This window comes from Rhinopithecus roxellana, chromosome 3, assembly GCF_007565055.1.
Source record: "Rhinopithecus roxellana isolate Shanxi Qingling chromosome 3, ASM756505v1, whole genome shotgun sequence".
NCBI lineage: Eukaryota > Metazoa > Chordata > Mammalia > Primates > Cercopithecidae > Rhinopithecus > Rhinopithecus roxellana.
In genome coordinates this window covers 27266249-27279798 of record NC_044551.1, presented here as the reverse complement: position 1 = coordinate 27279798, position 13550 = coordinate 27266249, and the positions used below count along the sequence as shown (strand labels likewise).

Genomic DNA, 13550 nt, shown 5'->3' with positions numbered 1-13550 from the left:
AAGTTCCCCAGGTACCAAAACAAAACAAAACAAAACAAAAACTGTGAATTATATATGTCTTAAAAAGTGCCTACCTCAAACCAGAGTATTTTCTTCATATCATGGAAGAAGATATCCAAATTTTCCCTGGGGTACAGGTTTCTCCCTGTCTGTAGATGAGCTCTTTGGAGAAGTACCATTATGAAACCATTAGGGTCATTGCTTATTGGCCTATATTAAATCGACCAGCAACACAAATGATTAGGATGCTGTGCTGGGCAGGAGGCTGCCCAAATAAGATGGCAAATGCATAGCTGAGGTTTCTGCCTTTTAGTAAAGGCAATGAAGATGACTTGGCAGTTCCTTATATACCCAGCTCCTTTTCCATAGATAGAAGCAGTAAACAAAGAATTGAAAGGAACAGGCAAAAGATAAAATTCTTCGGTGTTGCTAATTATATGATGACTATAAACTGCAGTGCCAGGCACTTGCTGTCCTCTGACTTGCATGCCATACCCATGATACCCCCTCAAGAACAGCATAATTAGAGTAGGGGGAACAGAGTATCATTCCCCAAGCATTTCTTGAGTTGAACTGGAGACAGTTAATGAAACTACTGTACAGTGCTATAGTGGCAGATGATCTGTGACTGCCCTTGTTCTAGGCGCTTAAACATTCAACATCTGAAAAATTCTTACCATTTCTTTGGTAGATATGGTGTAAATGCCACATGTTCTTACTCATAAGTAGGAGTTGAACAATGAGAACACGTGGACACAGGGAGGGGAACACTACACACTGGGGCCTGCCGGGGGTTGGGGGAAAGGGGAGGGACAGCATTAGGACAAACACCTAATGCATGCAGGGCTTAAAATCTAGATGTCGGGTTGATAGGTGCAGCAAACTACCATGGCACATACCTATGTAACAAACCTGCACGTTCAGCACATGTATCCCAGAACTTAAAGTAAAATATAATAAAATAAATTTTAAAAAGATACGGTGTAAATGTAAAGTACACTGGAAATGCCGGCATGTCAAGATCAGAGACTAGCTCTTCCAAGACAAACTCCGGTAATGGAACAATCCTTCCTCTAGAGATCTTTGGTGAGTATTCACGTATCTCTGAGGAACATGGATGATAACATCCATGGATAACATCATCCATGTGGACGCAACATGCTGAGTGCTACATACTATATTTGATGCATTGATCTGATGTCAGTGGCTCAGAACAGTTTCCTCAATGCTCAATTTACTTGCATTTTCTCATGTCTGCACCCCTGAAAAAAACTAAAAGTAAATCAGGGTGGTATCTGTTAGACCTCTTTCAATAGTGTGTATTGCTTGAAAGATGAAAGAGAACATGCATTTATCTTTTCGTATTAGTGTGCTAATTTATGCAAGTTCATTTGCCTTTTGCGTCTATTGATTGGATTCCTGTTGTCTCATCCCCTGCACTCCATTAGAATCCTCGCTGACTTAACAATAATGCAAAGGCAGAGAAAATTTGTACAGATTTTTACATGCTCTTGCATCTATAGCCTATTTAAAAGTTTGCATAAGCAAGATAGTGTAAGTAGAAATTATGGGCAACATGAAAAAGTATTTCACATCGTTGCATCAGAAAGAAAATCTCAGAGAAGATGAGAATACTTAATGGTTGAACTTCTCTTTTCAATTTTAAATAGTCATGGCTGAACATTTGAAAAGAATCTTGTGCTTCAGGCATGCTGAAATTAAAATAGAAGCGCAATTTGAGATTACAGTTTATAAAACCACTAAGCACAGCTGCTACATGCAGGACAGGAATGGTCCTCCTTTTCGAAATCCATTTGTGTAAGTCAAACTTAGAAGTAAAATTTTCTTTACTATGAAAACTGGCAAAAGGACACAGACCTAGGAGAACAATTTTCAGACATGGTTTCCTATTTATTTGCTCCCAGACTCAAAGAATGCTTGATTTCCTGCTTCATTGGGAATATATATGCATATTAATTAGTTTAAATGCTTACTGCTTATGAGGTTAAGCAAACAAATCTGATTTTAGCTTCAGGAATAATGATAAAATAACTTGTTTAAATATTAAGTGACATAAAAGCTGTTAATCATAAGACAGGAGCATAAAGAATGCCATTTAAAAAGAACTTTTTGGAGATAGAGTCTCACTCTGTCAACCAGGCTGCAGTGCAGCGGTGTGATTTCGGCTCACTGCAACCTCCACCTCCTGAGTTCAAGTGATTTTTGTGCCTCAGCCTCCCAAGTAGCTGGGATTACAGGCACCTACCATCACAGTCGGCTAATTTTTGTAATTTTAGTAGACACAGGGTTTTACCATGTTAGCCAGGTTGGTCTCAAACTCCTGACCACAAATGATCTGCCTGGCTGGGCCTTCCAAAGTGCTGGGATTACAGGCATGAGCCACCACACCTAGCCTCAAAGATTGCCATTTGAGATATAACTTTAAACCCCAAAGAGTATTTTAATCCACTTTGTACAGAGCACACATGTGCTCTATTGAAAGGTTGATAACTATTCCTTCTGGTTTTCACTTGACTAACATATCTGTGTCCAAAAAGGAAGAGGGAAAATGTAAAAGTCCACTGAGAATCTATTCTCATCCTCCAGGTGATTACTGGCCTCAGAGATTTGACAATGGAGAAATCTCAAGATGCTCACGAGTCCACGAAAAGGGAGGCTTCTCAGCTTATTGAGAATTCTAGAGTTGTTCAGGCAGGGATGTTCGACAGAGGCAGAGGGATACCTGGCAGGTGCGGAGTTCAGCCACCCAGACCTCTCTAAGGATGGCTGCAAATAGCACAAGATGTCCACGAACACTAATAGGCGTCCTCTGAACCACTTGGGAGATGTCACTAATAAAAAGTGGAAATCAAAATGGAAAGAAAATTTCACCTCTAATCCTTCTTGTGGCACCTGGCTTTTTCAGCACGTATGGTACATAAAGTTTGCTAATGTCTGGTGGTTATCAAGTAAATCAGAGTTGATTAGAGATGTTTCAACTTTATCTTCATTTTTCAGACTTTATAGATATCCATCTGATAACTGAGAATAAACAACTATCTTATTGGTTGTGGCAGGCAGTGCAGGAAAGAGGTTAAGAGAAAGGAATATGCAGTTGTCTGCCTATCTTCGAATCTGGGCTCTGCTGCTACTAACTGTGTAACTTTGGCACATTCCATGACCTCTCCACATCTCAGATTCTTCACCTGTAACATCAGAACATAACACCTCACTCCTAGGACATGTTCGGATTAAATGTATAAACTAAATGAACAAATAAATGAGGACTAAAAGTACAGTGCTTAGTAGAGTGCCTGACAAATGGTAAGTGCTCAGTATGTATTAAAACTAAGTATGTATTAAAACTAAGAGGAACTAAGTAAGAGGAATTCAATTATATTATGTATGGAACTAAAAAGGGTATTTTTTTAATCACTAAAAGAAATTTTAATTATTTGAAAAGCATCTTGAGAATCTCAAAGATTCTGCAAAATAAAAATTTCAACAGTCAATTATAACATATCTTGAGTAGGTAGAGTGTAATTTTTGTTTATGAAGTAAGGAAATGTGATTTCTAAAACTTTAGACAGACAGGACACGGTGGCTTACACCTGTAATCCAAGCACTTTGGGAGGCCGAGGTGGGCAGATTACAAGGTCAGGAGATCGAGACCATCCTGGCTAATATGGTGAAACCCCATCTCTACTAAAAATACAAAAAATTAGCCGGGCATGGTGGCACACGCCCTGTAGTCCCAGCTACTCAGGAGGCTGGGGCAGGAGAATTGCTTGAACCCCGGAGGCAGAGGTTGCAGTGAGCCAAGATCACACCACTGTACTCCAGCCTGGGTGACAAAAAACTTTAGAAATTAAAAACTTGAAAAAAAAAAAAAAAAACCTTCAGAAAATGGGGGAAAAGACACTGACTTTCTCAAGGGGACTGTCTATGCACTCACAAAGAAATCTGTCACCTTCTAGAAGCATGCAGGATATATAAATACACAGAGGAAGGGTGGGCAGTTGCCTCTGTGAGGTAATTCTGGGACACAAAGGCCATCTTTAAACAAAACTGCCTTCCCAAAAGTGAATGTCAATCCTTAAATATGTGTAAAATGTTACTTTGCTTGGGAGGAAAATCTTACTTGCCAGCTAATGCATTAACATATTTTCATCTCTCTGACCCATAATACGTCACCCAGCAGAGTTAAGACCCCTGAGAGACTGGTGAACACAGTGGGTAAGTTTTTATGAGAAAGGGGCCTCAGGAAAGGGGAATCAGACTGAATGACAGAGGTACAGGGTGACAACAGAGGAACACCGAGATTTTGCAATTCTGCTGAGGTCAGCTCAACAGACTAAGTGTCTTCACACTGCATTAGACTAAATAATGTTTCTCTACAGGAAGGCCTGTTTTAACTTAAACTTTAAAATTACACTGCATTTGAGCAATAGGATATTTGATTGACCTTCCATCCTTTCCTAATATGATTGGCTTTTCACATATTTATGTCCTGTCTCCCTTGTTAATTAATTCATTCATTCAAGACAAGTATATTGATTGCCTCCTGTGGCTCAGGCTTTTTACTTAAAGGTGGAGAAACAGAAATGAACCAAGACATAGTCCTGCCCTGGAGAAACTGACAATCTAGTGGGGAAGGCAGTCATCCAAATACATCACTCCAATAAAGTGCTATAAATGTAAGAGTGTACCAAATGCTGTAGAAAACAGTAAACAGCAAAATACTTTAAAAGAGTTCAGAAAGACCATACAGAAGAGCCAGCACTTGCAGGATGGACGAAGGGGAGGGGGGCTTTTCAGGCAAGGCAAAAATGTACAAACCCAAAGAAATGTGAAAGCAAGGGCTGTGTTGAGAGCAAATGAGACCACCAAAGGAGGTTAGAACCCTATTTTGAAAAAGGAGTTTGACAGGCAATTAAGAACAAGGGATTTTTTTTTTTTTTCCTCTGAGATGGAGTCTGGTTCTGTCGCCCAGGCTGGAGTGCAGTGGCACAATCACAGTTCACTGCAACCTCTGCCTCCTAGGTTCAAGCGATTCTCTGCCTCAGCCTCCCGAGTAGCTGGGATTACAGGCGCCCGCCACCTCACCCACCTAATTTTTGACTCCTGACCTCATGATCTACCCACCTCGGCCTCCCAAAGTGTTGGGATTACAGGCATGAGCCACTGCGCCTGGTCAAGAACAAGGAAAAAATTTTAAGAAGGTGCAGAACATGACTGGATTTGTATGTTAAAGTGATCATTATGTTAGTCTGGGAGAAGACTGGATGGAGAGAAAGCTTGGAGTAGTAAGATCATTACGGAGTCTACTGCATTAGACCAGGCAAACAAACACATAGACCTTGCCAGCTTCAGCTGAGAATTCCTTACTCCCTGGCACCTGCCAATAAACTATTCACTTATTCATCCATTAAATGACTATTTGTAGAGGCCCTATTGTATGCCAGATACTGGCACTGTGGAAAGCTACAAAATAATACACATAAGGCTTCACTTCAGCCTCTTATGACTGCATAGACATGATAAGAGCCTGAAGTAGGTCATTTGTGGGCTTAAGGAAAAGGAGATGGACAAGAGAAAGGTTACAGAGAGGGAAGAACATTAGAAGGTTAAAAATAATCCCCAGGGCTGGGAGTGGTGGCTCACGCCTGTAATCCCAGCATTTTGGAAGGCTGAGGCAGGTGGATCATGAGGTTAGGAGTTTGAGACCAGCCTGGCCAACATAATGAAACCCCATTTCTACTAAAAATACAAAAAATTAGCTGGGTGTAGTGGCGCATGCCTGTAATCCCAGCTACTTGGGAAGCTGAGGCAGGAGAATTGCTTGAACCCAGGAAACGGAGGTTGCAGTGAGACAAGATCATGCCAGCCTGAGCGACAGTGTGAAACTCCGTCTCACAATCAATCAATCAATCAATCAATACAAAAATAATCCCCAACATTTGCTCATTATTTTGCAGCTCTTACATATCACCATGAAAGGCAATGTGGGGTGGGTTGGGGTGGGGGTGAAGGTCTGAAAGAGTAGTGCATGTGAGGTTAAAGACCTGGGTTTAAATACTTGCCCTGTATTTCAGTTTTTAAATAAATAAATGAAAAATTAGGTGTCCTAAAGGTTCTATAATACTTTCAGTTTTGCACACAGAACATGCAGAATAGTCAGCATATTTGGTGACTGAATTATTTCAGAAGCCAAATGATACGATTTAGTGGAACACTGAGACTTCAGCTAATTCTGCTCCTGGATTTACATTCATCACATCAATTTCCACAAGTGAAGAGCAGCTATAACCAAATGGCAAAAGCTGTCAGAATGTCTAATGCCTGCAGGCACAAGGAGGTCACAGTGATTGTCTAGTGACTGGTATGGAAGGGTGGAAGCCAAAAATGTGGCTAAAACCATAAAAAAAAAAAAAAAGGATTCTACTCTTTCCTGATGGAAAGTGGCAGAACTAGGGACATTTTAGGTGGTGAATACTAATAGAAATGTCACCATTGATGAAAAGATACAAGAGAAGATGTGGCTTATCACATCATCCCTCCCTGCCCCCCGCACCTACACCTGCTCTGAACCCTTCCAACAGCCAAAGCAGCACAATAAGAAATGACAACTATAATGATGAGAAAAACCAGTGAGGTCACCATTTAATCATTTTCCCCAAGTATTTTCTGCACTGTTTCATGGAATATTGTCACATCCAAAGTCCTTAAGAAGCTCTCTAGGTTCCAACATTCCTGACAGAGGAATATAAATAAATAACGCACACTTAATCAAAATCGTTTTACACCTGCTCCCTCCTACTAAAAATGATAGAAAAGAAAACATCTGCATTACCGTCTCTGGACAAGTAAACTTCTCCTCTTCCAAAGTCTTTTGAAGGGTAATGAGATGCCTTAAGTGCAGGGAAAATGTAAGATTTTGTCCATGTCTGAAATTGTTGACAATATGTTAAGCAGATGGAGGTCATTTCTTTTGTTTCTCCAACTTTCCCTTTTGGCTCTGATGGAGGAGATGCTGACATACATGTTTTCGTTGTTTTGCAGGGCAGATAGACTTGCAGATCTCAAAGGTGAAGCAAATCATCTCCTTGAAAATGATGGGTTATTTTTGCAAAAAAAAAAAAATTGTATTAACGATGGCAGAAAGTCGTGAAATACTTATATGCCTTGACTTCCACATGAGAAGGAAGGAGCGGAGTTGTGAGAGAGGGAATGGGATATGCCACACAAAAATTTTTTGGTCATTTTGATTCATAGAAACAAAATGACTTTTTAAGAACCCTGGGACCTCCATGTGTTTGTTTAGGATTCCAAAGGCAAAGTTCTTCCCTCCTCTAGATGACAGCAAAATCTTCACTTCCTTGAAAACTGGTGCTATCAGCCTCATTGTGAACAAGATTTAAGTAAAGCTGCAGAACTGGAATTGTGAAATGCCTCCTGCCATGCTCCCTCTCTTGTCTTCTTTCTAAACTAGTTTTGTTGACTAATGTTTTCTCCTCCTGGTGTCCTTAAGCATGCGCAAAGCATTAATTCACACATAACATTCAAGAGCGCCTAATGCCTCAAAGTATTGCTCAGTAACTGCAGTGTTTTTTCTGCTTTTGCTCCTAAAATTTTGCCTATAATTGATAAAAGCATGAAACACTGTGCAATTACAGGGCTAAGGGTGAAAGCCAGGGCGCTGGATGTATGTGGTTCATCTACTAAATATGCCAACAAAGTGTCCATTATTTCACATGAACCAGACTCTGTTTTGTAAGAGACACTGGGGTGTTTAGAATTCTAAAATTATATGGTATTGTTGAGGTCAATCAGAAACCACTCAAACCAATGAGGATGTGAGAGTTATGCTTATATGTGGCAATTCAAATGTAATAATAAAAAGTCACAATGCTTTATCATTTATTCCATTTCTTAAGAGAACAAAGGTAATGATTCTGGAGGCTTTCCATTGTCTTTAGACAACTGCAAGAAATTGAGAGCTATGTGGTCTTGGCATTTGATCTTGAAGGTTAATCCCTTGGGAAGTCAGAAAGCTTTCTTTGCAATGTCTAGAGGACTACACTATTCTATAGCATAAAAGCTGGAGGTCTTACCAAGATGGAAAATGTTAAATATAGTTTATTAGACTATTAAAAGTTTATGACATCACTTCCCTATTCTCTGGTATCCATCAGTAAGCCCCCATTGATCTCTACAGGAATCTGAATGTAGCTTCTTGTACAGTAATACCTATGTACTCAAGCTTCAAAGCTTCATTTACTTCACATGTGTAATTTGCCCACTTATTCCTGCTGAGATAATACCCTTGATTTAATTGCCCATAGAGCAACAGGATAAATCAACTATGTTGGTTTGTATTAGCTGTCTATGCATATGTGTAAAACAAAAATAAATAAATAAATAAAAAGCAAGATTGTTCAAGTCATTAACTGCAAAAATTAGAATAAAATTTCTTTTTCCTATGAGCCACAACTGGACTCAACCAGCATTTCTAAATTTTATAAAATGAAAAGTCCTTCAAAAATAAACTTGGAGATACCAACTACTTCATTGTTTCGGAGGCAGAGAATAAATAATCCCAATATACATTTACATAGGTAGACAGATTTATCTATAAAGAGAAAATGATGGTGAATAGATGAATGAATGAATGAATGAATGAATGGATGGATGGATGAACAAATAAGTGAAAACCTAAATGAATGAATGACCAAATGCATAGAAAAAAGCATATAAATTATACAAGCCTGGACCCACTTAAGAAATGTCAGACTTATCAGGAAACAATAGGTACTGGAGTGGCTGTGGAGAAATAGGAATGCTTTTACACTATTGGTGGGAGGGTAACTTAGTTCAACCATTGTGGAAGACAGTATGGCGATTCCTCAGGGACCTGGAACCAGAAGTACCATTTTGCTCAGCAATCTCATTACTGGGTATGTACACAAAGGAATATAAATCATTCTACTATAAAGACACATGCACACATATGTTTATTGTAGTACTATTTACAATAGCAAAGACATGGAACCAATCCAAATGTCCATCAATGATAGATAGGATAAAGAAAATGTGGTACATATATACCATGGAATACTAGGCAGCCATAAAAAGGAATGAGATCATGTCCTTGATGAAGCTGGAAGCCATCATCCTCAGCAAACTAACACAGGAACAGAAAACTAAACACCACATGTTCTCACTCCTAAGTAGGAGTTCAACATTGAGAACACATGGACACAGGGAGGGGAACAACACACACCAGGGCCTTTTGGGGGAGTAGGGGGTGAGGGGAGGGAACTTAGAGGATGGGTTTATAGGTGCAGCAAATTACTATGGCATGTATACCTATGTGACAAACCTGCACGTTCTGCACATGTATCCTGTTTTTTTCTTTTGAAAAAAAAGTCAGACTTATACAGCTGACATTAATTTATAGAAATTCAAGCCTATTTTCACTTAATAGCATTATGATGAAAGAAAAAATCTCTTCATAGACTGGGCACAATGGCTCATGCCTGTAATCTCATCATTTTAGGAGGCTGAGATGGGAGGATCACTTGAGCCCAGAAGTTTGAGACCAACCTGAGCAACATAGTGAAACCCCACCTCTCCAAAAAAAAAAAAAAAAAAAAAAACATTTAAAAGTTAGCCGGGCGTGGTGGTATGCATCTGTAGTCCCTGTAGTCCCAGTTACTTGGGAGGGCTGAGGTGGGAGGACTGCTTGAGTCCAGGAGGTCAAGGCTGCAGTGAATCGTGATCGAGCCTCTGTACTTACTCCAGTCTGGGCTCAGAATGATTTTTGAAAACTCTTGTATACAACAAATTATTATCTCTTATGTTTTAAACCTTTAAAGAGTCATTTTCTAATTGAGCATCTGGTTATTACATTACATTGCTAGGAAAACTGATATATGTACAGACATGTATACACACAAAGGCTTAACTCTAAAACATAAAATATTTCAGTTAAACGCCTTAATCCTTCAAATAAGTGAAAAGAAAAGCTGGCCTGGCCTGATTTCTTCCTTTCTTCTTTTTAAAAAAGCTTATATGAATGTTGTATTCATATAAGAATAAGCCCTGCATTGTTTTAAATAAATCTCTATTTGATCTTCTGGCTTCTTTCTAAAGACACGTTACTTCTCAATAACAATATGCTATTTAACTGGATATTGAAATACATAAATATATATTTGATTACAGAACCCTAGAACATAGTCACATTCTAGATGGAGTTCTAAAACTGACAGAATGTTCAGATAGAAAGATGTGAAGGCTATTTAGACATATTAGATATTAAAAGAATTGATAAAAATCATTGCTTTTTTATTTAAAAACTTTCAATAGCTGGTAAAGTCAGACAATGACCACCAGAATAATATAATAAATAAATCTTATATTCAGAACAAAATGCATTTCATCTGAAAAATATAAAAATGTATTATTACCAACTGGGTCTTTCTTATGTCATTCTGATTTAAGTATAGCTTAAAATATGCTGAGCCTATTACGTATGGGACTCTTTCTTATGCACTGTATGTATATTCATTTTACATGGGAATTAGACTCTATAAATTGAGTTGTATAAGTGCATAAGTACAGAAACAAATAGAAACCTATTTATAGGTAATTGATTTCATGATTTTTGGAGTTGACTAGGTGATTTTTAAGTGGCACTAGCAATGAAGTCTGCCAAGTTTCTACATTCTGAACATTTCTATACCTTGTGGTCTCAATTTAAAATAAATGAGAAATCACAAATTCAAGCAATGCCAGAGATGAAAGGCAGACCTTAGTAGCAGCAGGTGGAGCGGAGGAGGTATTATTGAAATACTTGTTGATATGATTCAAGAGTGCTCAAGGCCATTTGATGCTAAGGGCCACAAGCAAAATCAGCAGAGGCCTAACCTGACTAATTGTCTCCCCTGATTGTGACGGTTTTGATTAGAAGAATAATCAGCTCTCAGCAGCCTGTAGGCAAAAATGCCAACTGAAAGTGTGTGTGTGTGTGTATACGTGAGACGGATGAATAGCAGAATTAATGACAGATCAATACTAACCCACTCTTAAAACATTAAAGGGGTTCCAATATGAACAAAAGCCAATAATTCCCTTCATAACTAACTAGCATGAACATTTTTCCTTCTGTCACTTTATAATTACTTTTATACAATCTAAAGCAAATGCTGATATTCAGGCTTTCCAAAAGTCCAAATGCATTCATATTTTGTCACTGAAAATTGGAGTCATACAAATTCTACAAGTCATTTTTGAGTAGTAACTTTAAAATACTTTATGTTAAATTCAACAAGACATTGTTTTAAGATAAATAAGTAAAATTTTTTCTTAAAGCCTTTTCTACTATTTCATCAATGTTAATGAAAATGTATAAAAATTATACCTTTGTTTTTAAAATTAAGATTAAGAATATATATTTAATCATCCAAAGGACTACATTGAAACCAGCTGTAGTCATCATTGGAAGCTTTACTTTGTGATTGTCTGCTTTTATTTCAGATGACCAGTCTCTCAGTTTTGTGCAAAGAATCTTAAACATAGAATAAATGGTAATTTACTTAAATTACTATTCCTATGTTAGAAAATTTTAAATCTCGATTTAGAAATATTAAACTTCCTAAAGTTATTAAGCTCTTAAAGGTGAAAATTTGGGGAAATCTTATAGAATGCAAATACTAACATTTTTTAGTGCCCATAAAAAAGCTAAGGTCATTTGGTTCGTGTGAGAATGTAAAATGTATACTTTATTTGCTTACAAATTTATCATGTTTAGTATATTTAGATATAGGCAGGGAGGGAATGAGGAAGAATGCATTTCGGAAAAAAATGTATAAATCTTTTGTAAATTTTAGTTTTACTTCTTAAACTTTCTTTCCACTGTGGCTATGAGACAGTGAGCGGGAACAAGAGCAAGAGCAAGTAGACAGGGAGGGAAGCTTTTAGGTCTGAAGAGCTGAAACTGGGCTATTTGAAGCTCCATTCCGTGAACAGAGGTGGTTTTATCTTCGGCTAAGTGTGTAAAGGCATGGGATAACACTAAATGCAGATTTCCATCTACCTGCTGGACTCAACAAAATCTCAAACCCTCAACTGGTGCCTCCAAATGTAGCTGTCAGTCAGCTGATGTCAAAACCTAATGTCTTTTCCATGGCCTTACACATCTGGTCCCTGTCAGTGTCAACGAGGTTTGTTGGATGTGGTGTCATGGCAGGCAAATTATTTATATATACAGACCCAAAGATCTCAGAGCTCCTTCAGAGGATGCATTTCATCTGGTGTACTTGCCATCAACAAATGATTGACTGAAATTAAACAAAACCTTACATCCTGAAACGTGAGCATTCTCTACTCCCCCTCTTCACTCGGATCATGAATATATTTAGTTAGCCAGGGAGTTCACAAAAGATCCATGTCAACAGTCTATTAGTGAGATAGAAAAAAATGCACATGAAACACCTCCATGCTTTAGCCTCTGACCTCCTTAAGCTGGCACATTTTTAAAATTCTTTGTGGGATAAGGAATTACTAACCAGCCACACTGGAAATTTACGAGTAGCTGGTGATCAAGTCCACCCAGCATTTTCCTTTGCAAATCTTCAATTGAGGGAAGAAGACCTTCAAAAATGAGTGTTGCCTTTAACAAATAAATTACCTAAAATACTGTATCAGATTAGAACAACAACAAAAAATTCCTCACTCTTGTCTTTAACCTCTCTTATTTCATCTCCTTAGGACAATATGAGGCACCCAAAATGTCTCTTTCTTTGCTCTTAAAGTTTATTGTTGCAATCTGGTTATGGATAATTCTTTCCACTTTACTCAGTGTGAATTATTCTTTTTCACAAGCCTCATAATGAACTATAAAACTAACACTTCGGTCCAGTTAGCATTAGCGTATGTTGAGAACAACTTTAATGCACAGCTGCCCTGACTGGGTACAGCCAAACTTCTGATTTTGAGTGCTTCCTGCAAGAAAATGCCATCCACTGCCTAGAAATGCTTCATACTCTGCTGTTGTTTGATTAACACAATTTTAGCTTTGACAGACATTAATACAATGTTAAAGACATTAATTGTCTCTTAACTTAGAATTCTTAATTGAAAAAGAATTAGGAACCTGGTGAATGGTTACAGGTCCATATTCCACATGGAGAGGGCTAATTAAGAGCTCTGGGGTGATGGGGTGGTGGTTTAGCTCCTAAAAGGAGGTGTCCATATATATCAATCTAAAGTTAATTTAACCTAAGCTAACTAGGGTGTGATTTATATTTTTATCCCAGAGCTCTAGGCCATTTCCCATAGCTCTCTCTTCTAACATGCTGAAACTTGCTTAAGCACTGAAGGAAGAAAAAAAGTAAGTAATGATTGTTTAGGTAATGTCAGGGTGGTACAGATCAGCTCTTGAAGAAGCCAGCTGTTCATGCACTGTCATCTATCCACATAGGCTTGTTTAAACATGCAAAACAGTGGGTTACAGTGCTTTCCATCTATCTAGGTAAAGGTGTAAA

At 38.2% G+C, this 13550-nt stretch overlaps 1 protein-coding gene across 2 annotated transcripts in view; it reads right to left on the bottom strand.

Moving 5' to 3' along the window:
• Positions 1-13550, bottom strand: part of EFNA5 (ephrin A5) — a 294485-nt gene that overhangs the window by 64203 nt on the left and 216732 nt on the right. The window lies entirely within an intron of this gene.